Source organism: Rana temporaria, chromosome 2 (genome assembly GCF_905171775.1).
Source record: "Rana temporaria chromosome 2, aRanTem1.1, whole genome shotgun sequence".
NCBI lineage: Eukaryota > Metazoa > Chordata > Amphibia > Anura > Ranidae > Rana > Rana temporaria.
Genome location: NC_053490.1, coordinates 259534295 through 259559287, shown reverse-complemented (window position 1 = coordinate 259559287; position 24993 = coordinate 259534295). Strand labels below are relative to the sequence as shown.

The 24993-nt window shown below is 46.2% G+C and overlaps 1 protein-coding gene across 2 annotated transcripts in view; it reads right to left on the bottom strand.

The window, feature by feature from the left end:
* LOC120926691 (ras-like protein family member 10B) overlaps positions 1-24456 on the bottom strand; it is a 115852-nt gene extending 91396 nt beyond the window's left edge. For both annotated transcript variants that reach the window (XM_040336838.1, XM_040336839.1), the window contains exon 1: positions 24320-24456. The gene's annotated coding sequence lies outside the window, so the exon portion shown is untranslated. The remainder of the gene's footprint in view (positions 1-24319) is intronic.
* Positions 24457-24993: the final 537 nt, after the last annotated feature.

Here is a 24993-nt window from a genome sequence, read left to right as displayed (position 1 = left end):
AAGGGGAAACATGTAAATGTGTTGGAATGACCTAGTCAAAGCCCAGACCTCAATCCAATAGAAAATCTGTGGGCAGACTTAAAGATTGCTGTTCACAAGCAGGGCTGGACTGGGACAAAAATTTGGCCCTGGACTTCATCCAGACCGGCCCACTTTAATTCAATAAAATGCTGCCCCCACCCCCAAAAAATCACGCCCACCAAAAGGCCCCTACATCCATTATTGTATATCATGAGAGGGTGAGAGAGAGGGGAATGAGAGAGAGGGAGGGTTGAGGGAAAGGGGGTGAGAGGGGGGCTAGTGTAAGAAAAAGAAAGTGAGTGTAAAAGATAGGGGGTGAGTGTAGGACCCCTTTTTACACTGATGCGTTTTTTAGGCGCTTTTGGGCGCCTGTAAAGCGACTGAAAAACGCTTCCGCTGCAGTCTCAGTGTGAAAGCCTGAGTGCTTTCACACTGGGACGCTGCCAGGGCGTTAAAAAAAGTTCTCCAAGCAGCATCTCTGTTTTAAAAAACGGCCCACTGAGCCATCGGCCCACCGGGAAACTCCCTGTAGTCCCTATGGCCAGTCCATCCCTGTTCACAAGCGCAAACCATCCAACTTGAAGGACCTGGAGCAGTTTTGCAAGAAAGAATGAGCAAAATCCCAGTGGTAAGATGTGGCAAGCTCATAGAGACTTATCCAACGTGACTTGGAGCTGTGATAGTCGCAAAAGGTGGCTCTACAAAGTATTGACGTTAGGGGGGGGTGAATAGTTACGCACATTGACTTTTTTTGTTATTTTGTCCTATTTATTGTTTGCTGAAAAACAATGCAATGAAAAAATAAAATAAAAAATCTTCAAAGTTGTGGGCATGTTCTGTAAATTAAATGATGCAGGTTGTGAGGCAAAAAAAAAAAACGAAAAATGCCAAGGGGGGTGAATACTTTTGCAAGGCACTGTACATACAATATGGTATGTCACCACACAATTTTCCAAATATAACCAAATATATACAAGTTACATAAAGCATACAAAAAAAGCAGACCCTTTGGCCCGGATTCATAAAGGAGTTACGTCGGCGTATCTCCAGATACGCTGTCGTAACTCCGAATAAGGGCCGTCGCATCTCGGCGCCTGATTCATAGAATCAGATACGCCTCAATGTTGCCTAGATACTAGTAGCGTAAGTCTCCTACGCCGTTGTATCGTAGGGTGCATATTTACGCTGGCTGCTAAGTGGCACTTCCGTAGATTTCCGCGTTGAATATGCAAATGAGCTAGATACGCCGATTCACGAACGTACGTGCGCCCGATGTATCAAGATACGTTGTTTACATAAGGCGTCGGACCAGCATAAAGTTACCCCTCATAAAGCAGGGGTCAGTCATGTTAGGTATGGACGTCGGAAACGTACGAACAGCGTCGTATTTTATGTCGTTTGCGTAAGTCGTCCGTGAATGGGGCTGGGCGTAGGTTACGTTCACGTCGACTAAGCATTGAGCGGGCGTAATTTAATTAGAAAATTTGACGTGATACTGAGCATGCGCGCGCATGGGCTGTTCAATAACAGCGTCATTTACGTGGGGTCACGAAACATTTACATACAACACGCCCCCTACCAGCCTAGTTTGAATTAGGCACGCTTACGCCGTGTCAGATACACTACCCCGCCGTAACTTACAGCACAAGTTGTTTCTGAATACGGGACCTGCCGCTCTAAGTTACGGCGGCGTAGTGTATCTGAGATACGATACGCCCGCCTAAAGATAGGCAGATCTCTCTGAATCCGGGCCTTTGTGTTTTAGCTCAAAGATCTTTCAGCTGATGTTTTCAAGCCTTCCCTCCTAAATGACTATTACACAAAGTGTTACTAAAGCCTCAAGGCTCTGCAGCTAAGTATTTATTTTTTAACAAAGTAAAAAGTAAAGTATCAAATGTTTTATAGTCTTCCCAGAACTTCAAAGTTTGTCATTGACCTGAAACTCGAAGCAGCTGAAGCCTGAAAAGTCTGAGCTATCACCCTGCATACATGCTAGAAGCCAATGATTTATTAGGTTGTAATACCAAGTTCAGGATGAGAGACCCAGCCCAATAGCAGCTTTCATATTTCTGTCTGTTCACTTTAAATTTAAAAAAATAGAACTTTAATTTTTGTTCCCTTTTCAGGACACAGAAGCAGCTACACCTTCTGCACCTCTTGTGATTACCTGTTACTGCAATCTCTCATTGACTCAAGTGAAAACAGAGCACACAGGGAAGCAAAATTAAAGTCATTTCAATTAATATTGCAAGGTGGGTGGGGTAAGCAATCATTAGACACTCTGACTATGATACAGTCTTTTTCATTTTCCCCAGTGGATGGTGACTTTTCATATTTTCAAAAGTTCAATTCAGTTAATGTGAAGAAATATTTTCGGACGGCTGCACTTCCAGAAATCCTTTTATTGAAGCTTCATATGACAAGTGGTTGACAGATGGAGCAGGGGACAAAGAGGTAGACGCGGAGGAACATTGCATGTGACCGGAAGTGACGTGGATTTCGTTAACCCTTAAATCTTATTCAGAGAGTGTTCTTAGAGGTTGCGCTCATCACACTTTTTTCTTTATTACATTTTTTAGTGGATTTGTACACTTTATAGATTTGAGCAGCATTCTCACATATTGGTTCCCTTGACTATTTGGTGATTCACTAGGTGAGCTCAGGAGACTTCTTGTTTCAAAGAGGTAGACGCGTTTCATGTAAATAGCAGCCATTTCTCTCTTTTTTTTCTTAGCTAGTTTCCTGCAGTCTATTAGCAGCTATTTCTCGCCCTTTTTTTTTTTTCTCATTGACGTTCATTTGAGAAATTATGCACATACTTTGGGAATATGCTAGTATTGGTCCTCATGATGTTCTAACACTTTGTTTTTAAAATCATTTGTTCTTAACGTCAACTTCATTGTATATATACATGTTTTCTATTTTGTGTATGTTGTTGTAACTATACAATGATTTTGACTGATGTGTTGAGTTTGCTCCGAGTTCAATTGGTGTATCAGATTTTTGTCTGGCAGTGGATTTGGACCAAACTCTTTACATCAGATTTGAGTGTAAGTACCGTGTATTCTAGCCGGGTCTTCTTTGTAACACCAGCTTAGTACTAATTTTAATTGGTTAGTTCTCCTGTATCCTAATGATAACACATTAGAGCAGTATATAGGTGATTGTGGTGACTAGCTCCAATAGGTAATGACTAAGCTCTGACATTTGCGCGAAACGCGTCTAACTTTTTGTCCCCTGCTCCATTTGTCAACCACTTGTCATATGAAGCTTCAATAAAAATAGTATTTTTGGAAGTGCAGCCATCCGGAATTATCTCTTCACATTACACAGCATGCGAGCTGGGCTAGCACCTGACTAGTGTAAGTGAGGATCAAGGCTGGGTTCACACTGATACAACACGACAGTGATACGGCTTTCACCTGCTTTGCTCTGCGACATCAGTCCTACATTGATCCTACATTGGTCCGACATCAATCTGACTTTCATGAACAGGATACTACTTTGGTCCTACTTTGTGATAGTCTGACTTGTTCTTTGACCAATCAAAACAATCCCAGTGTGAGATAAATTCTTTTTACTGCTGTTGTAATCACCATGTCGGATGCCACAAGTCGGATGGTAAAGACAAGGATCCTACTTTGGTCCGACCTCAATGATATTCAATGGGCTAAAGTAGGATCAAAGTCAGACCAAAGTAGTGCAGGAACTTTTTTTCAAAGTCGGACCGACTTGTGTCGGACCAGTTAAGACGGCTCTCATAGGGAAACATTGATTTTTATACGTCATGCAAAATTAGCTCCTAATGACGGAGCGTTTGTCGTACCAGTGTGAACCCGGCCTAACCAGAGACTCACTCACCTGGATCAGCTTTTCTTGTTTCATTCAATTCAGTTAAAGGGTCACTAAAAGAATTTTTTTTTTTAGCTAAATAGCTTCCTTTACCTTACTGAAGTACTGGTTTAATGTCCTTATTGTTCGTTTTTGCTTTGAAGTTGCTGTAATTCTTCTGTGATCTCCACACTTCCTGCTTGTCTGGCTCCTTATAACCACAGTACTGGGAGCTTTTCACGGTGGTCTAAGCTGTCATTACTGTGTGTCTAAAACTTAACAGAACCAATCAGATTCATTTTAAAAACAAAACACTGCCCTGGATTTGTTTGTTTTTGTTCTGTGGGTCTCTTTACTTCACAGAAACATGAAACCAGTTTAAAACCGAAAGTGAAACTAGAGGCACATTATATGATTGAATTTAATCTATTTTTAATAATTTTTAAAAGGAATCAGTTAACTTGTATATCTCTATACCCTGTAAACAGTCATTTCAGCAAACAATTTTTTTTCCTTTAGTGACCCTTTAAGTTTTCGTTCAACCTTAAAATAAGATAAAAATATAAGTTTAAAGCGGGGGTTCCGTGGGTATTTTTTATTTTTTTCGTTCTCCTGCTCTTACCTGTAGTAATCTGCTCCTCATGTGTCCTAATGTCTTAGCCGCCACGATTATCTTTGTCCCGCAAAACATATTTTATATAATTCATAGATGGACGTTTCCATCTTGATTGTGGGCACTCTGAAGCCCACCCGGAGTTCCTTCTGGGATACGGTGAATGCTGACGTCCCAGCATTCACCGCTCTATCCCGCGCATGTGCAGTGTTGACGGCGAGCGTCACCGTCAACACTGCACAGTTGCCATCACAACGGCCGGCGTCACGTGACCCGCGACATATCGCGGGATTACAGTACAGCGCGTCTCCTGGGATTCTCATCACTCACTCCCAGGAGACATAGCGCTTGTCGGGGAAAAGCTAATACACGCCCACTCCCGCAGGGAAAGGCTGATTGGCACCACATTGATTGCTGCATTAGAAAGGTAAAGATTCCGATTAAAAAAAAAAAAAACAACGGATTGTGTTTAGTCGATGGGTAGTGGTTTCATTAAGAGAAAGTTGTAATTTAGGGTGAACCTCCGCTTTAAGCCCATGAGATCAGAGAGGTCACCAGTAATTCATTTCCACTAAAGAAGCATAGCACATCTAATTATAAAGCCATCATGCACACTTAGTTTAATATCGTAACACATTTTTAAGGCCTATAATTTCAGTCACTCAGTTAATGGGCTTCAGAAAGAATGAGAATCTGTAAAACATTTTCGACAATTTAAATTTTGGTTTTCTGCTATGCAACAGAAAATATAACCAATGAAAGCAAGCTGGTAATATCTAAAAGAAAGCCAAGAAATAGTCTATCAAAACTAAAAGCTTGCAGGGTCTTTAGGGTTGCATATTTGAATACACTTATAAAATATTAAGTATAGACTTTACTTAGCACTTATTTGATCAATTTAACTATAATTATTGTCTTATACAGTGGAGTACTTACAATACAGGCTACAAGTTTCAGTGTTAAAGCGAAGCTCCACCCTAGGAACTTCCGCTCATCGGAACCCTCCCCCCCTCCGGTGTCACATTTGACACCTTTCAGGGGGAGGGGGTGTCCTCTCTGCGGGGACCAGTGAGGACGGCGATGCGCGACTCGCGCATGCGCAGTAGGGAATCGAGCAGTGAAGCCAGAACGCCTTGTTTGTTTTGGCAAACCTTTTTTCCTCATGTTTTTGGATGTCAGCAACCCGTTATTCAAATAAAGGGTATTCTTTTTAAGAAGTTTCTGCACCATGAAGCCCCCTTTTCTTATTTTTAACATGCCTCATTTTGCGCCTTGAGCGGCATTACTTTGTTACCAATCTCTGGAGGAGATTGTTTGCAGAGTTCTGGAGAAGTAAAGGACTGATGCCCTGTACACACAATCTGTTCGTCTGATGAAAGCGGACCGATGGACCGTTTTCATCGGACGAACCGATCGTGTGTGGGCCCCATCAGTGTTTTTCCCATTGGTGAAAAAAAATAGAACCTGTTTTACATTTTTCGTATGGTTAAAAAACCGATAGAAAAAATCGATTTTCTGTGGGGAAATCCATCGGTCAAAAATCCACGCATGCTCAGAATCAAGTCGACGCATGCTCGGAAGCATTGAACTTCCTTTTTCTCTGCACGTCGTTGTGTTTTATTTACGTCACCGCGTTGGACACGATCGGATTTTTAACCGATGGTGTGTAGGCAAGACTGATGAAAGTTAGCTTCATCGGATATCTGATGAAAAAATCCATCGGTTCATTTTCATTAGACGAACCGATCGTGTGTACAGGGCGTGTACGTGGATTTCCGGATTAGCTCTTTATGCTGAGCTCCTCTGATCTCTATAATAGGGATCCAGCAGATCCAGTAAGCGGCCAATTTATATACCTGCTATCATTAATATTTGCCTGTCTGATGGAAGTGTAGGACGAAGATTTGCAATAAGCATATATTAATTGGTTTGCGCAAAAGTTCTAGCATCTACAAAATATGGTATAGATTTATATAATTTTTATTATTATTATTTTTTTACTACTAATGGCGGCGATCTGCGATTTTTATCGTCAGTGTGACATTGCGGCGTATATATCGGACACTTTTGACACTATTTTGGGACCATTCACGATTATACAGCGATCAGTGCTATAAAAATGCATTGATTACTGTGTAAATGTGACTGGCAGGGAAGGGGTTAACACTAGGGGGCAATCAAGGGGTTAATTGTGTGTCCTAGGGAGTGATTCTAACTGTAGAGGGAGGGGACTGATGAGGAGGAAATCAGTCGTTGTTCCTATATACAAGGAACATACGATAAGGGCACCTCTCCCCTGACAGGACGTGGATCTGTGCGTTTACACATACAGATCTACGTCCCTGCTCTGTGATGAGCAATTCAGGGTGCCCGGCGGCCGCTGGGCAAGCGCACCGAGTACACAGTGATGCGGCAAGCTCGCCAGAATGCTGGGAAAACAAGGACGTCATATGACATCTACCCGGAGGGAGAGAGGGAGCCTGCCACCGTCATTTTACTATACGGCGGTAGGCAAGTGGTTAACATGCTACTATCTGGCTAAATTGTAATACTTGGGTCATTGGCCCATTGTAAAAAAGTCATCAGTCTTTCAACCAGTTGCTTTCCCATGGGCTTGGTTAATATGTCTGGACCAGGCCTCGACAAAATCCGGGCGCCAGGTCGCAATTGCGACAAGAAATTGTGACCTGGCGCCCACGCCCGCCGGTAATTGAGGATGCGGCTTTGCAAACGAGCGGCGGGGGCACAGGGAGGCACAGGATCCTGTGTCTCTGTGCGCCCCCACCTCTACCGCCGCGCGATTGTGGCGGGCCTGCGACGGCCAGTAATTTAGGCCGCGGCTTTGCAGCCTTGTGAAGGCCCAAGCTGCCTTCTGTGACCTGGCGCCATCTGGTGGTGGCCGTTGGCATTACAAGTAAAACAGCAGTTCTAATGTGTGTGTTTTTATTGTTTTCACTGCCATCTCCTTCCCTCTAATTAGAACCCCCAAACATTATGTATATTTTTTTATTCTAACACCCTAGAGAATAAAATGGCGATCGTTGCAATACTTTCTGTCACATTCGCATCAGTTCCTACCCTCAAGGAGCTTACAACCTAAGGTCCCTGTCATGGATCTTAAGATATTAAAGTGTTTCTACTTGACATCTGTTACACAGGAGAGGGACATTCAATGCAAGGACACCGGCTATTGAAATGCTAAGTGGAACCAGCTAGAGAAATACCTTTTATTGTGCTCTGCAGGCTAAGAGCGGGTGTCGGAGACACTCCGTCTGGCTAAAAAACTATGGATTGAAGGTTAATTGAATCTAGAATGTATGTGTGAAGATGTATGTGTTTATTGTTCTAAAGGTCAGAAGCCTCCTGTCAGCTGTATTGAATTAGCATTCTATTGTCTAAAGCAGGGGTCTCCAAACTACGGCCCGCGGGCCACATCCGGCCCGCCAGGCCATTTATTCCGGCCCGCAGCGTGAATCCTTAGTTCCCCTGTTAGTTGTGGAACCTGCGCTGCATATTCGCCCCAGGCAATATGCAGCGCAGGTCCCGCAATCCCTCCCGGCGTCTCACTGTGTGTGTTGGCTGCTGGCTGGGACCACGGCATCCCAGCAGCCAATGAGGTGTTTAGGGCAGACCTGTTGCCGCCTCCCTGCTCCCGCCTCGCTGTTAACCAGTAACGAGTGTGTAATACCAGCGGGGCGGGAGTCGGGAGATGCAGCAGGTCTGCAGTGCACAGCCAGTGATGGAGAGTGGAGACGCGCTGGACACATGCAAGGAGGGGGGCTTATACACTTGTGTGGGGGTGGGTTGAATGGCGCTGATGGGGCACAAACATCTGGGGGCTGATGACTCTGATGGGGACACACGTGGAGGGGGTTTTTCATACTGATGGGGACACAAATTTTGGGGGACTGATGACTCTGCTGGGGACACACGTGGAGGGGGTTTTTCATACTGATGGGGACACAAATTTTGGGGGACTGATGACTCTGCTGGGGACACACGTGGAGGGGGGGTTGTAGACTGATGGGGGCACAAATGTTGGGGGGCTGATGACTCTGATGGGGACACAAATGTGGGGGGGGCTGATGACTCTGATGGGGACATAAATGGGGGGGGGGGGGCTGATGACTGATGGGACATAAATATGGGGGGGGGGGGGTGATGACTCAGATGGGGACATAAATGTGGGGGGGGGGGGGTGATGACTCTGATGGGGACACAAATATCTGTGGGGTTTGATGGGGACACAAATGTGGGGGTGCTGGTGGCTCTTATGGGGACACAAACATGTGAGGAGGGGGGCTGATGGCTCTAATGGTGACACAAATATGCAGGCGGGGGTGGGCTGTGATGGGGACACAAATGTGCAGGGAGACTCGGATAAATGATGGGGGGGCTCTAATGGGGACACCAATTTTTGGGGATACTGATGGGGAAACAGATGAATGCGGAGACTGATGGGGACACAGATGAATGGGGACACAGATGATGGGGACACAGATGATGGGGACACAGATGATGGGGACACAGATGATGGGGACACAGATGATGGGGACACAGATGAATGGGGACACAGATGAATGGCGACACAGATGATGGGGACACAGATGATGGGGACACAGATGAATGGGGACACAGATGATGGGGACACAGATGATGGGGACACAGATGATGGGGACACAGATGATGGGGACACAGATGATGGGGACACAGATGAATGGGGACACAGATGAATGGCGACACAGATGATGGGGACACAGATGAATGGGGACACAGATGAATGGGGACACAGATGATGGGGACACAGATGATGGGGACACAGATGAATGGGGACACAGATAAATGGGGACACAGATGAATGGGAAGACTGATGGGGACACAGATGAATGGGAAGACTGATGGGGACACAGATGAATGGGGAAACTGATGGGGACACAGGTGGATGGGGACACAGATGAATGGGGACACAGATGAATGGGAAGACTGATGGGGACACAGATGAATGGGGACACAGATGAATGGGGACACAGATGAATGGGGACACAGATGATGGGGACACAGATGAATGCGGAGACTGATGGGGACACAGATGAATGGGGACACAGATGAATGGGAAGACTGATGGGGACACAGATGAATGGGAAGACTGATGGGGACACATATGAATGGGGACACAGATGAATGGGGACACAGATGAATGGGGACACAGATGAATGGGGACACAGATAAATGGGGACACAGATAAATGGGGACACAGATGAATGGGAAGACTGATGGGGACACAGATGAATGGGAAGACTGATGGGGACACAGATGAATGGGGAAACTGATGGGGACACAGATGAATGGGGACACAGATGAATGGGAAGACTGATGGGGACACAGATGTATGGGGACACAGATGAATGGAAAGACTGATGGGGACACAGGTGGATGGGGACACAGATGGATGGGGAAACTGATGGATGGGGACACAGATGGATGGGGAAACTGATGGATGGGGACACAGATGGATGGGGAAAATGATGGGGACACAGATGAATGGGGAGACTGATGGGGACACAGATGAATGGGAGACTGATGGGGACACAGATGAATGGGGAGACTGATGGATGGGGAGACTGATGGGGACACAGATGAATGGGGAGACTGATGGGGACACAGATGATGGTGACACAGTTGGATGGGGAGACTGATGGGGACACAGATGAATGGGGAGACTGATGGGGACACAGATGAATGGGGAGACTGATGGGGACACAGATGATGGTGACACAGTTGGATGGGGAGACTGATGGGGACACAGATGAATGGGGAGACTGATGGGGACACAGATGATGGTGACACAGTTGGATGGGGAGACTGATGGGGACACAGATGAATGGGGACACTGATGGGGACACAGATGATGGTGACACAGTTGGGTGGGGAGACTGATGGGGACACAGATGAATGGGGAGACTGATGGGGACACAGATGATGGTGACACAGTTGGATGGGGAGACTGATGGGGACACAGATGAATGGGGACACAGATGAATGGGAAGACTGATGGGGACACAGATGAATGGGGACACAGATGAATGGGGACACAGATGAATGGGGACACAGATGATGGGGACACAGATGAATGCGGAGACTGATGGGGACACAGATGAATGGGGACACAGATGAATGGGAAGACTGATGGGGACACAGATGAATGGGAAGACTGATGGGGACACATATGAATGGGGACACAGATGAATGGGGACACAGATGAATGGGGACACAGATAAATGGGGACACAGATAAATGGGGACACAGATAAATGGGGACACAGATGAATGGGAAGACTGATGGGGACACAGATGAATGGGAAGACTGATGGGGACACAGATGAATGGGGAAACTGATGGGGACACAGATGAATGGGGACACAGATGAATGGGAAGACTGATGGGGACACAGATGTATGGGGACACAGATGAATGGAAAGACTGATGGGGACACAGGTGGATGGGGACACAGATGGATGGGGAAACTGATGGATGGGGACACAGATGGATGGGGAAACTGATGGATGGGGACACAGATGGATGGGGAAAATGATGGGGACACAGATGAATGGGGAGACTGATGGGGACACAGATGAATGGGAGACTGATGGGGACACAGATGAATGGGGAGACTGATGGATGGGGAGACTGATGGGGACACAGATGAATGGGGAGACTGATGGGGACACAGATGATGGTGACACAGTTGGATGGGGAGACTGATGGGGACACAGATGAATGGGGAGACTGATGGGGACACAGATGAATGGGGAGACTGATGGGGACACAGATGATGGTGACACAGTTGGATGGGGAGACTGATGGGGACACAGATGAATGGGGAGACTGATGGGGACACAGATGATGGTGACACAGTTGGATGGGGAGACTGATGGGGACACAGATGAATGGGGACACTGATGGGGACACAGATGATGGTGACACAGTTGGGTGGGGAGACTGATGGGGACACAGATGAATGGGGAGACTGATGGGGACACAGATGATGGTGACACAGTTGGATGGGGAGACTGATGGGGACACAGATGAATGGGGACACAGATGAGGACACAGATGAATGGAGAGACTGATGGGGACACAGATGGATGGGGACACAGATGATGGTGACACAGATGAATGGAGAGACTGATGGTGACACAGATGATGGTGACACGGATGTAAAGCCTCATGCACGCTGGAAGTTTAGCCCCGCTGCATGATGCTCCAGCGTTTAGGTGCCAGCAAAGAATAGAGGAGCACCATTCAATCTTGCTGTCAGCAGTAAGTCAAATTCTATTCTATTTCTACTGTGGATTTATTTATAAATTATGTTTCCGGCCCGCGAATATGTGTAAAATATAGAATGTGGCCCTCGAAGTAAAAAGTTTGGAGACCCCTGGTCTAAAGCAATGTAACCTCTCAGAGGTAGTAATTAAGTAGACCGGGTTATTGTGTACATTGATTACCCCCTGGGGCTTCTGTCTCAATACACAAGTCTTTCTATCCAAGCTATTGGACCAATCCCTGTTGACAATTTCAAGTCCTCATTTGCATGGTCAAGGAGGACTTGAGTGAAGACTGGATATACTTTACAATTGACCAATAGGAAAGCGGTTGTTGGGAGTGGGATGTTCCAAAATTCTGTATAAAAGTGTGCTGTGTAATTGAAAATAAAGGGTCCTGTTGGAACTTACATACAGCCTGCCTGGTGTTTGTTCTTAATGGGTCCGAATGGCACATAGCTGTAATTCGGATCCCGGAACCTTGGATGACTGGACCATCAGACGTTGCAATCTGCAAGCTGACTCACTGGTAGCAGAGGAGTGTCGGGAGAGCAGGACCTGGGCGAGGAAGGATCTCGTCACATTGGTTGGGAGCGGTGGGATTTGCTCTCCAGTTACTGGGACAACTCCAAACCACCACCATGAATGACCAGCTATGCAGCCTGGAGGAGAACCATGCTAAAAGACTTGCTTGAGAGCCGTGGAGGGACCGGTGGGAAGAACAAGGCCACCCTGATCATTGCGCTAGCCGAGATGGATCAGAGGGATGGTGATGCAGGACCCTGGTCAGTTGAAGACTTGTTCCAGCAGCGAGTTCAACAGCGGTTGGCATTATATGGTGCAAACCCATCAGAGACCGCCATACAGAATACCATTAGAGACCTCCAGCGGCAGGATGAGAGAGAACGAGAGCGACAACAGAGAGAACGAGAGCGGCAACAGGAGCTGAGAATTGCAGAAATACGGCGATCGGTGACAACGCCTAAAGAAGCAGCACCAAATGAAAGAAGAGGAGAGGTACAGATATCAGTAACCATGGAAGAGGAATTCAGAAGGAGGTTGCGAGAGAAGCAGATACAGCGCAGAGGACCAGTATCAGAGGAGGTCCTGCTTGGATGGTCTGATTCGATCCGCTGCGAACTCTGGAAAGAAGCGCTAGCCCGCGAGCAGCGACACCAGGGAAAAGCTCTCCCCTCCATCCATGTAAGGTACTGGTCACAGTATGAAGTACGGATGCTGTTATTGGGGGAACAACCAAAGCAGGAGTGGACAGCAGAGTTAAGCAGGCTGATCCGGGAAGAGATGCGGTTGGACGAGAGCTACAGAGCCCTCCGGTGGTATGTAGTCCAAGAGTGCCCCTGGTCAGCGGATGACAGCCCCACGGAAGGCTTTGACTATGATGGCCTGGGATTGTTGTATTGGAGGATGTCCAGGGATCCCAACTTTGGGAGCGATCGGGAGTGGCGTTGGGAGGAAATAATGGAGCACAGAGAGCGAAGACTGAATGTCCCGGAAGTGCACTGGTTACAGGAAGATTTGGAATTCCTGGCCGCTCAGGAATGGGAACTGGAAATCGCCTACAAACAGCTGCTAGACTCCGCTCAGCAGCAGGGTGAGATTCCCTTTACCTGGGACTATGAGGAAATATCAGCTGACAGTGATGAAATCCTGGCTGATGAATCAGCAGTGGAAAATCGGGAGCTTGCCATTCCCAAAGCTGAAGTGCTGACCGCAGGGCCGAGCTCTGCTAACCTCTGCTCAGTACCCATAGCATCTTCTGGGTTCCATGGACAGGAGATGATGAACCTCTATCCCCAGACACCAGTTGTAGAGACAGGGGATTTGATAGACTTTTCTGCTGAGGAAGAACAACCTGGGGAGCCTCCAGCAGAAGAACTGGTATCAGGGCCAAACTTCACTGTGCTCTGCCCAGCACCAAGGGCAGTATTTGTGGAGTTACAAGGAACTTCCTCAGCTGAAGCACTGGTCACCGGACAGAGGGATCAAGACCTCTGCCCCACCCCCGTGGCAGTTCTGGAGGCTCAGGGTGAGAAGATGGCGATCACTCCCCAGCCACAGATTACAGAATGTATTGACTGTTCAGAGGATGTTATGGATTATGCACCCCCAGCAAAAGTGCTGGCAACAGGGCAGAATGCTAGCCATCTCTGCCCAGCATTGGGACCAACTGTGGCGTTCCAGGGAGCCGGGGCGGTTGGCCCCCCTCCCCAGCAACAAGCTGAGGTAGTAAAGCTGTTACTCCCAGCTGAATCACTGGCAGCAGGGCAAGATGCTACTGGCTGCTGCACACGACTACAGCTTGAGCGGATATCGGTGGATGGGACTGTGGTCTCCACTCACAGCAACCCAGCAGAAGAGCTGGCAACAGAGCAGAGTGCCCCAGGCCTCTGCTCTCAACTAACAGGAGAGGGGGTTCCTGTGGTAGTGGATGGGACTCTGATCTCCACTGACACAACCCCAGAAAATGGTGCGGCACTGAGACAGGAGGATGTCGGCTTTGCTTTGCAAGCACCGGGGGATTTTCACCTAGCATCAGTGGATGGGACTTCAGTCTCCACTGGTGTACCTCAGGAATGGTGGCCAGTTGGCCCAGATCCACAACAGCATGATGAACTGAGCCCAGCCACCCTGTCTTCTCTCCAGCGGCTGAAAGGACTCCAGGGAGAAGGGCCAGTCCAGGCCTCTCCCCAGCGGCAGGCGTGTTCTCTGAGAGAGGCAGAGATGGGCTGGGTGAGTAATGCTCTGTTTGGGACAAGGTATCTGGGGTACTGGGTGGGTACCGGAATTGGGATCTCTCCCAGGGTTAGTCTCCTGCCAAAGGGGGAGATGTGTGACAGACCTAGCCGGGACAGGGGCTTTTGGAGAGGACTGAATGTGAGCCTCTTGCCGTCCGATTATGGGCCAGGACCTCAAAACAGGAAGGCAGATGGGTCATCCCAGCGGACAGTCCTGGAACCTTAAGACTACTTTTCCAACATCCTCGAGTTGACCCGTTTGGGTCCCACTGCGGCTGTTGGACTGTTTCCCAGGGGAAGTAATGTCATGGATCTTAAGATATTAAAGTGTTTCTACTTGACATCTGTTACACAGGAGAGGGACATTCAATGCAAGGACACCGGCTATTGAAATGCTAAGTGGAACCAGCTAGAGAAATACCTTTTATTGTGCTCTGCAGGCTAAGAGCGGGTGTCGGAGACACTCCGTCTGGCTAAAAAACTATGGATTGAAGGTTAATTGAATCTAGAATGTATGTGTGAAGATGTATGTGTTTATTGTTCTAAAGGTCAGAAGCCTCCTGTCAGCTGTATTGAATTAGCATTCTATTGTCTAAAGCAATGTAACCTCTCAGAGGTAGTAATTAAGTAGACCGGGTTATTGTGTACATTGATTACCCCCTGGGGCTTCTGTCTCAATACACAAGTCTTTCTATCCAAGCTATTGGACCAATCCCTGTTGACAATTTCAAGTCCTCATTTGCATGGTCAAGGAGGACTTGAGTGAAGACTGGATATACTTTACAATTGACCAATAGGAAAGCGGTTGTTGGGAGTGGGATGTTCCAAAATTCTGTATAAAAGTGTGCTGTGTAATTGAAAATAAAGGGTCCTGTTGGAACTTACATACAGCCTGCCTGGTGTTTGTTCTTAATGGGTCCGAATGGCACATAGCTGTAATTCGGATCCCGGAACCTTGGATGACTGGACCATCAGACGTTGCAATCTGCAAGCTGACTCACTGGTAGCAGAGGAGTGTCGGGAGAGCAGGACCTGGGCGAGGAAGGATCTCGTCACAGTCCCTAACTCACATTCATACATACTGTAAACATGTACATTAGACCAATCTGTAATGATCCTGTGCTTTACTATATATTGTGCATATTATCACCTAGACCAGACCTGGAATTTGTTTCCAACATTTAGAAGAAAGCTTTAAAACATTAGAAGCCAGCAACTAAGTAGCTTTTATCTGACAATAACATTATTTACAGTATGTAGACAGTTACATTTTTTTAAATGAAGGAAATAGGAGAAGGGAAAAAACTGAACACAGACGGCAGAACTTTTTCAGCCAACATTCACAAAACTACGTTGTTTTTCAGCTCTTTAGCGCCACCCTTTGGGCAACTACTGCTAATGTTGTCTGATGGTTAGCATTGGTTCGGAGCATGCGTGCTTGTACTTTGGATTTTAGTCTGAAGGACTTGTGTACACGATCGGATAATCTGATGGAACACATTTGTTGTCAGACAATTTGAGAGCATAGCTATCCAACATCTGTTGTTGGAAATTCCGACAACAATTGTCCGATGGAGCATACAAACGGTCAGATTATCTGACAAAACACATCCATCACACAATTATTGTCGGATTATCTGATCGTGTGTACGAGCCTTAAAGTTAACAAAAGGATTCATGGTGCTAAACAACCAACAAGATAACATGTAAGTTAAAACCCAATCATTAAATAAAACAGAATCATCTGTGCAGAAGGAATGAAACTCGGTGAGGAAAAGCCATGCTGTATTCACAAGCTGATATCACCGACGACAGTTCAATGTAAAAAATCTTATACAATGGCAAGATTAAAGGGTTACTAAAGGAATTTTTTTTTCTTTAAAATAACAAACTTGTTATACTTACCTCCACTGTGCAGTTCGTTTTGCACAGCGTGGCCCCGATCCACGTCTTCTGGGGTCCCTCGGCGGCTGTCTCTGGTCCTCCCCACAATTACTCACCACAGTCATGCGAGAGAGCTCGCATGGTGGTCGGTAATTGCGGGCGTGCTCCCGTGATACAGCGGGCGGCCATAGCCGCTCGCTGTATCACTCGGCCAGAAGGTGTGCAGTAGCATCAGCAGATCTGGCAGAATCCAGTGGAATCCTGATACACCAGTCTACACTCTGAAGAAGTCTGTTCTAAAGAAGTGCTCTTGGTATACTTGCCGCTAAAAAAAGCTATGCCTCTGACATGAAAACAAAGTCACGCTTTGCCTATGCATGAAAACACTATAACAGGAAAATGGCGGCAAGTGCTCTGGGACTTTTGACAAGCAGTGCAAGCAATAGTGATGCATGGTGCAGTTTCCTTGCATTTTTGCACATAGAGTTGGGAATTTTATCAAAATGTGTGCTCTCTTCAATGTTGAAAAGTACAAGAAGATAGTTATCCAAACCAGTAGTCCCATCAGTGAGGCATCTGATTGGTTCCAAATTCATTCGGCAGCATTGCAATGGCCCCAAAAATATAGCCAAACTCATAAATAACTAACTTTCTTTAAAGAAATTAAGAAACAAGAAGTCTTTAAATAAATTATATGGCCCCCACAGAGCCCTGATCTCAACATTATTGATTCTGTCGGGGATTACATGAAGAGACAGAAGCAACTGAGGCCTTGTACACACGGCCAGACATGTCCGATGAAAACAGTCCGCGGACCGTTTTCATCGGACATGTCTGCTGGCAGAATTTGGTCTGATGTGTGTACACACCATCAGACCAAATTCCCCGCGGACAGAATACACGGTCACGATGACGCGGCGACGTGTGCGAACCCGGAAGTTCAATGCTTCCATGCATACGTCGAATCACTTCTCGGGCCAGCGGACATGTCCGATGAGTCGTACTGACCATCGGACATGTCCGACGGACAGGCTTCCAGCGGACAAGTTTCTTAGCATGCTAAGAAACTTTTGTTTGCTGGAAACCTGTCCGCTCGGCCAGGAATCCGGTCCGCTAGGCCCTACACACGGTCGGACATGTCCGCGGGAACTGGTCCGCGGACCAGTTTCAGCAGACATGTTCGGTCGTATGTACGAGGCCTGAGACAGCTTAAAGTCACAGAAATATGATTAGTTCTTCTAGATGTTTGGAACCACCTACCAGCCAAGGTCCTGTGTGGAAATAATCGTTGTTTTAAAGGCAAATGGTAGGGGTTTTCTGCTTATGCACTTTTAAGTAAAGAAAGCATCCTTACTAGGGTTGTCCCGATACCGATACTAGTATCGGTATCGGGACCTATACAGAGCATTTGTGCAAGTATTTGTACTCACACAAATGCTCCCGATGCCTGACCCGATACCTGGTCGGTGGGCGAAGTCTGCGAGCGGAGAGGGCGGGCAGAGATTGCGAGCTGACAGGGCGGGCGGAGTTTGCGAGCTGATAGGGCGGGGGGAGTTTGTGAGCAAACAGGGAGGGCGGAGTTTGCAAACAGACAGGGCAGGCGGAGTTTGCGAGCAGAGGGGGGCGGGCTGAGTTTGCGAGCAGACGGGTCGGGCGGAGTTTGCGAGCAGAGAGAGCGTGCAGAGTTTGCAAGCAGAAAGGGTGGGTGGAGTTTGCAAAAAGAGAGGGCGGGCGGAGTTTGCGGGCAGAGAAGGCGGGCGGAATTTGCGAGCAGAGAGGGCGGGCGGAGATTGCGAGCAGAGAGGGCGGGCAGAGTTTGCGAGCAGAGAGGGCGGGCGGAATTTGCGAGGAGAGAGGGCGGGCGGAATTTGCGAGGAGAGAGGGCGGGCGGAATTTGCGAGCAGAGAGGGTGGGCCGAGTTTGCGAGCTGACAGGGCAGGCGGAGTTTGCGAGCTGACAGTGCGGGCGGAGTTTGCGAGCTGACAGGGCGGGCGGAGTTTGCGAGCAGACAGGGCAGGCGGAGTTTGCGAGCAGACAGGGCAGGCGGAGTTTGCGAGCAGAGGGGGGCGGGCGGAGTTTGCGAGCAGACGGGTCGGGCGGAGTTTGCGAGCAGAGAGGGCGTGCAGAGTTCATCAATGCCCATAAGTGCCGACTATCAGTGCCATCCATCAGTGCCACTTGTCAGTGCCCATAAGTGCCATCAGTGCCACCTGTCAGTGCTGTCCATCAGTGCAAGCCCCATGTCAGTGCCAGCCAACTGTCAGTGTCATCAGTGCCCATAAGTGCTGCTTATCAGTGCCAGCCACCTGTCAGTGCCATCTAACAGTGCCAGCCACCTGTCAGTGCCATCAGTGCCCATAAGTGCCGACTATCAGTGCCACCTGTCAGTGCCCATAAATGCCATCAGTGACACCTGTCAGTGCCGCCCATCAGTACCAGCCCCATGTCAGTGGCAGCCAACTGTCAGTGCCATCAGTGTCCATAAGTGCCAACTATCAGTGCCATCCATCATTGCCACCTATCAGTGCCACCTGTCGGTGCTGCCTATTAGTACCCATCAGTCAGTGCCATCTTTCAGTGCCCACCAGTCAAACTGTCACATGACATTAAAAAAAGTATCGGTAATCGGTATCGGCGAGTACATGAAAAAAAATATCGGTACTTGTACTCAGTCCTAAAAAAGTGGTATCGGGGCAATCCTAATCCTTACTTTTAAAGCGTTTTTTACAAGTGCCTTAAAGTGGTTCTAATGCATCAAGGTATTTTTGTTTTACCTTAATGCATCCCACGCATTGAGATAAAAAACCTTCTGTTGAAAAATTATTCCCAGAAGGTAATGATATCAATTTTTTTTATATGCTGGACATCTAGTTCCTGGAGATTTTCCAATTTGATTTTTTGCTTATGTCATACCCCAAATATCCATTTCTTATGACACAGTTTGATTTCTGATAAAGTCAGCTACAAGTCATTTACGCAAACAAGTAGCAAACTATCAATACAGAGATAAATCAACATGGCAGATCAGATGTCACACAATACAACGCAGTGTTAGTCATCATACGTAACACGTATACATAATGCTGGAACTGAAGGCCATATAACTTCTACATTGGGTTCTAAAATAAATGATTTCCAATATGAACAAACCCAGTATCATCAAATACTCTGCAGTTTCTTTAAAATATATTATACAGTACACTGTATTTTACAGAAACCTTTTAAACAAAGGTGAAAGAGCCAAGGTCAAATCTGAGATTATCAGTTATTAATCATAGCAAAATGTATCCACATTCTGTCTGGTAAAAGTCAACCTCTTGCAATAAATTAAGTAATTTATTGCAAGATCAATACATATGCCTTTATTAGATGGTATATATTCAACATAGACCGATGCAGCAGTTAAACAATAGACCCCAAGAGGCCTTTCACAGGTCTGTGCTTTAAATACAGGGTTAAAATAAATTATTCATTGATCTCAGTTCAACATGGTATAAGCTACAGTACTACTTACCAGGGGAGATTTAACTCTTGTTCTAGTAAATTGTTTCAAATGCAAAAAGGTTGTTAGTCATACTGTATAGGGGACAGTTCACAATGATAATGTGTAGAGTTCACCAAGGTCGGCTCCCCCGTTAAAGCCAAAAGTAGGCAAAAGACTTGCCTATGCCAGTTTACTTGCATCTTTTAATCTCTGCAGTCTGCAGATTCTTAGAGCTTGAACCAGTTTCTGCCAGCCTGCATCCACATGTCGATGTTTAGACTGTATCCAACCTCTGAAGGACAACCTGCTTTTCTCTACATGAGGCTTAATTGGCTTAGCAATAGATAGCACCTGAGCTATTATGCTTTATACCTGAAGAAGCTGGTGAGTCAGCATCTCTAGAACAGCGAACGTGTAAAACATTGACTTTTGCCAGCGTGTACAAAGAACTTTCATCCAATAAAAGCATAGGGTAGAGTAAAAAAAACACAAAAAAATCCACATGACCCATACTGAACATAAATTAGCTGCACCGAGTGTTCCAATAGCAAGAAATAAAATCATATTACTCTACAGTTTGATAAAAACAGCTGCTAATCAAATACAGTTGCCAAGCCACCTAATTACATTCATTTAACAGAAACGTAATATAACTGCTACACAAGAACATTCTATTGTCCTTTTTCACGTCATCCAGTTTATAGGATGGTGCAAATTGGAATGTTTTCATAATTATTTTGCCACTAATAAATGTGCCATTAGTTATGCCATCTAGTGAATTCAGACAATGGACTGGCAATAGCTAACAAAGCACTGCTGTTGCAAAAGCCAAATCTAATATTGCACGTGAACACTGTATCCGCAAGTAATTGCACTGCAGCGTTTGCATTTTATATAGCTCTGGTCTAATACTGCACTGGGCAATATGAAAAGTGAAGTTGGACTGCAGAAACAAAGGTCTTTCTACTCCCACATTGACATTTTGAGCCCAGTAAAAAAACACACAGAAAAGTGCATACAAGTGTGACAGATCTGACAGCTGCGGAGATGGGTGTATGTAAAATCAGAACTACGTTCAGAAACACATGCAACTGCAAAATGAGAAACATTTCTACACTGCCGGCTTCTCTCAGATCCAAGATGTTCTGCAGCAAGTAGCGGTTGTAGAACAATGCTACATTAAAGATCATTAACACTAACGATCATTAAGCAAGTTGTCTTGCATAATGCATATGTGACGAAAAGATATGTAGTATATAACATTTAAATGACCTTAATGAAACAAAGAAGACTGTCGCAGAACCGGGGGGGGCTGTCCCCTATAGCAACTAGTTAATTTTCACTCTTACACATAATAAAAAATGAAGCCTGGTTCCTTAGGCACCATTAACTATTTGTTGTCTTTGTGGAAAAGGATCACTTTTCATCCTTGTTCAAAGCTCCCTTCTTAAAATAACCATGCAGCCAGACAAGCCTAATTTATTTAAAGTGCTTCTAAACCTCAGACAGGAAATATAAACAAAGCATATCTGTCTATAGTGTGTACTTGTCTCAATCCAAAGTACTAAGCGTCATTTCTGTCTGCTACCTCATTATTTTGCTATCAGAATTAACAACTTCTGACAAGTTTTCCTGACACTAAAGCCTCGTACACACGCTCGGTTTTCTCGGCAAGAACCAGCAAGAAAACTGCTGGCAGAGCTTTCTTGCCGAGTTAACCGTGCTTGTGTACGAGGCTTTGAGGTTTCTCGTCTGGAAATCTGCCTAGAATACTGACAAGAAAAATAGAGATCCTGCTCTCTATTTTCTCGTCGAGATTCTTGTCGGCCTGTTTCCCGACGAGAAACCCGAGCATCTGTATACTTACCTGTCGCCGTGGAAACCCGCGCATGCTCAAAATGACTTTGACGAATGCGCGGTAGCTTCCTAGGCATAGGTAGGGTGAAGCAAGATGGCGACGGCATCTAATGTGACGAGCGCATGTTCGTCGTACACGATGATGTCACCGCAATCTTGACTTTCAAGAGAACCGCGGTTCTTTTGAAAGGAGAGTCTGTACACTCGGGCGGCAAGAGATTCTTGCCAAGAATCTCGTCAGGAAAAACAACGTTTTTTTCCTGACGAGATTCTGGCCCGTGTGTACGAGGCTTTAGAGAAAAAAGGTGACAGGGGAGAGACTTCTAGATGATTGACATCCTCAGCTATGTTCCTGTATACTGCGTGAAGGGGTGTGTCCCTCGCTTCCAATCAGCTCATAGATCTATCTTCACTTGGCTCAGCAGAATGTAATATCAGCTCCCTGCTTTGTGCTGCTGTGAAAAATTATCTCTCTGTGTTTCACAGGGATGTACATGACAGATGGATGCAGATAAACAGGTACAACTAGCATAGGATGATTTGTTTCACCACTGTGTATTACCAAAGGCCAATCAATTCATTGGGCTTCATCTTAATGCATAGAATGCATTAAGATAAAAAACCCTCTGACCTGAGAAAAACTTTAATATTATTATTATGATTATCCTTATGTAATTTTTAAAGAGTAATTCCACTTTTGTCGAGAACAAGAAACATTTCCCCTGGGTGATCTATGTACATTGCAAGGCTTATAACCACCTTTGTTGCAGATTCCTACCTTTTGTTATTCTGAAGTAATCCCTGTAGGTTTCTCCGAGCCTCAGTGATGAGTGTATCTAATGGGAGTGGTTTTATAATTATCTAGAAGGTGTGCACCTGCAGGGCACTAATGAGGAAATCTGCTGGGCCTGCATCCCTTTAGGCCCCGTACACACGACCGGATCTATACGCTGGGATTGATCCGCGGATCAGTTCCAGCGGACAAATCCGGTCGTCTGTACGGCCTAGCGGATATTTATCTGCGGAGATTCCTCGGGCCGATCGATTTCAAGCGGATATAAATTTCTTAGCATGCTAAGAAATCTATCCGCTTGAATCGGCTCCAGCGGATTGATCCGGTGGTCTGTACAGACTCACCGGATCAATCCGTCCGCTCCCCTCCCTCGCATGCGTCGTAATGATTTGACGCATGCGTGGAAGTACTTACCTTCCAGCGTCGCGCACGTCGCCGCGTCATCGTCGCGGCGACGGCGCGACACGTCACCGCGGATGAATTCCGCACGGATTTGGATCCGATGGTGTGTACACGCCATCGGATCCAAATCCGGAGGAGGAATCTCCGCTGGAAACGATCCGGCGGATCGTTTCCAGTGGTGTGTACGTGGCCTTAGACGTGTTCCTACTGGGAGTGTCTCACTAAAAATGTCATTTTTGTTGCAGGGGATGCCTAAAATCTGACCTGTATCTTAGGCAAAATTGGTGAGCCAATCACACAAGCAGGAAATGATGTGTCTGGGGAGAGGTCAGTACATACTCTGTACAGAACAACTCCAGGTAGCCATATTGCATTGCATTTACAGAAAATGACAGCGGCTGCAGATTGAAAAGGAAAGGTAATTATTAATAACATTCAATTACAATATGACTTGTGTCACAATTGTACACGCTATATTATTTTTTCCTTATTTTCTATTTTATTTTTTTTCATGAAAGTGGAGTTACCCTTTAAGTCAGTCAGTGTGGCATACGCTTAAAGCAGACCTCCACCTTTTGCCATCTCATCCAACTCCTGCCTCTCTCGAAATCATATACACACACACACACATATATATATATATATATATATATATATATATGGCCACAGGATATGCTACTGCTCATTTAGTGCATCATCATCAGCAACTGACCCCCTGATCATCAGGAAGCTGGCTGCAAAGCCCCCCCCAAAAAAAACGACCCCCTAATGATGTCTCAAAGGCCAATAGCGGTGCGAGACCCTGCGCACAGCAGCGGCATGAAGAATCACTAAGAACATTGCTGGATATTTGAGTATATTTTTTTGTGAATCACTCAGCGTAAAATGTAAGGGGAGGGGGGTGAAATTCTTTAACAGGTAACAATAACATACACAAGTGCCCATGGTAAACAGAGAGCTCATCTCCTAGAGCAGGCTGAGACTGTAGTAGTATTATTATTATTATTATTATTATTATTATTATTATTATTATATCAATAATATTGAGCATTAGAAGGTACAAACAAAGGGTATTTTCTCCCTCCATCAGGCTCACCGTATATATATGACAACAAGTGTGGGTAAGGGATCAGCACCACATGAGCCATGGACAGCGCCACACATCTCCAGCGGGCAGCAGATGGGTTAATGGAACAATGCCATCTGCAGAGGGCTCCATCCGAGCTCAGCACAATCACACAGCACTGCACATGTCTAATACAAACAATCTACGGCTCCTATGCATTGCAGTACTCCATGCTTACAAGCCGTATAAAGGGGGGGGAGTGACTAGTAAATCTCTCCATTGAGTGCTTACCTGGAGCGCTGCTATGGCACACACGGTGGCATCACCTGCTTGCCTCGCACTGACCGCTCGCTCCGCTGCTCAGAGTCCTCGCGCCATCTACCCTCAGTCCCCCTCCCCTGAGCACGAGGCGAGCAGAGGGGCGTGGCCAGAGGCTGCAGCTCCGCGGGATCCTATAGAGACCAGTGTTTCCTGCCTGGATAGGGAGAGGAGCGCGCAGTCCGATGCGATGCGGCTATTCAGACAGGCTTGGGTGGAACAGTCACCCACCTTTCTTCTTTTTTTTTTTTTTTTTTTGTAACTCACAGCAGCAGCAAAAAAAAAAAAAAAATCATGTACAGCTTCAACTTTAACATTGCCATGACAACAATTGCTTGGCTGTAATGTCGGTATAGTTCATGTTTATCTAGTTTTATCAACACTTGTGTATTGGTAGGGTTTTAGTCATGTTTATCTGTCATATTATATTTTTATAAAGACATTTTATTCATTTTTGACGGTAAGGAGCAAGATAGAAGTTAGTAGACCTGTGATAAGGTCCGCTAAAACTGGGCTCCATGCACGCTAAGAATGCTAGAAGAAAAACGCAAAATACTGAAAATAGCATTTTTGTGCCAGCTGGTTGGAGCGTTTTAGAAGATTTTAGGAGTGTTAGCAGTGGCGGCACTAGGGTTGGTGTCACCCAG